Below are 1,332 nucleotides of genomic sequence, written 5' to 3' on the forward strand. Positions count from 1 at the left end.
AGCAGCAAAATGAATGAATTGTAGTTAGACCAATGAAGATGAATTTTATAAGTAAACTTTGAGATGAATATACCTAGTGGTAGTGACCATGTCGTTGACCTCAAGCAGCAGTTGGCTTCTCCACATGGAACCCTGGAGTTGGAGACACAGAATCTCCCTTCCCTCTCCTGTATTTGGCTTTGTGAGAAACCTTCCCATCAAACATAATGGCTAGCAATGTTATCAACAAGTCAAATCCTCACTCCATGAACCCCAGACTATTCATTGGGAATCTCAACACTCTCGTGGTCAAGAAGTCTGATGTGGAAGTAATCTTTTCAAAGTATGGCAAAACTGTGGGTGGCTCTGTTCGTAAGGGCTTTGCCTCTGTTCACTGTGTTCGTGGGAGAAATACCCGGGCTACTGTGGCAGGAGGGGATGGCAGAATGATTGCCGGCCAAGTTTTAGATACTAATCTGGCTGCAGAGCTGAAAGTGAACTGAGGAAAAGCCGGCGTGAGATGATCTGCAGCGGAGATGTATGGCTCCTCTTTTGACTTGGTCTGTGACTTTCAGTGGGATTATTATGACAGGTCGCACAGTGATCCAGCACATGCTTCTCCTCCTCCTCCTAGTGCTTGGGCTGTAGCACCCTCAAAACGCCAGCATGTATCAGGAAACACCTCACAAAGGGGCAAAAGTGGCTTCAATTCTAAGAGTGGGCAGTGGGGATCTTCCAAATGGAAAGGAGATGACCTTCAGGCCATAAGAAGGAATTGACCCAGATAAAACAAAAAGTGGATTCTGTACTGGAAAATCTGGAGAAATTTGAAAAGGAAGGGAGCCAACAAGGAGTGGAGTTGAAGAATGTGAAGTCAGATGATGGGCAGAGCAGCAGCTCTGTGAAGTAAGATGAGACTAATGTGAAGATGGAATCTGAGGGGCTGCAGATGACTCTGCTGAGGAGAAGGACCTGCTGGATGACAATGACACTGAATGTGGGGGTGACCAACTGGAGATAATCAAGGATGATGAAAAAGAGACTGAGAGAGGGGAGGATGACAGAGACAGTGCCAATGGCGGGAATGACTTTTTTTTTTTTTTTTGAGACAGTCTTGCTCTGTCACCCAGGCTGGAGTGCAGTGGCACAATCTTGGCTCACTGCAAGCTCTGCCTCCCAGGTTCACGCCATTCTCCTGCCTCAGCCTCCCAAGTAGCTGGGACTACAGACGTGTGCCACCACGCTCAGCTAATTTTTGTATTTTTTTTTTAGTAGAGACGGTGTTTTGCCACGTTGGCCAGGTTGGTCTCGAACTCCTGACCTCAGGTGATCCACCCGCCTCGGCCTCCCAAA

At 47.4% G+C, this 1,332-nt stretch overlaps 1 pseudogene; it reads left to right on the top strand.

Annotated features, from left to right (window-relative positions):
• Positions 1-206: 206 nt before the first annotated feature.
• LOC100589575 lies at positions 207-1,086 on the top strand (annotated as a pseudogene).
• Positions 1,087-1,332: the final 246 nt, after the last annotated feature.

This window comes from Nomascus leucogenys, chromosome 12 (genome assembly GCF_006542625.1).
Source record: "Nomascus leucogenys isolate Asia chromosome 12, Asia_NLE_v1, whole genome shotgun sequence".
Taxonomy (NCBI): Eukaryota; Metazoa; Chordata; class Mammalia; order Primates; family Hylobatidae; genus Nomascus; species Nomascus leucogenys.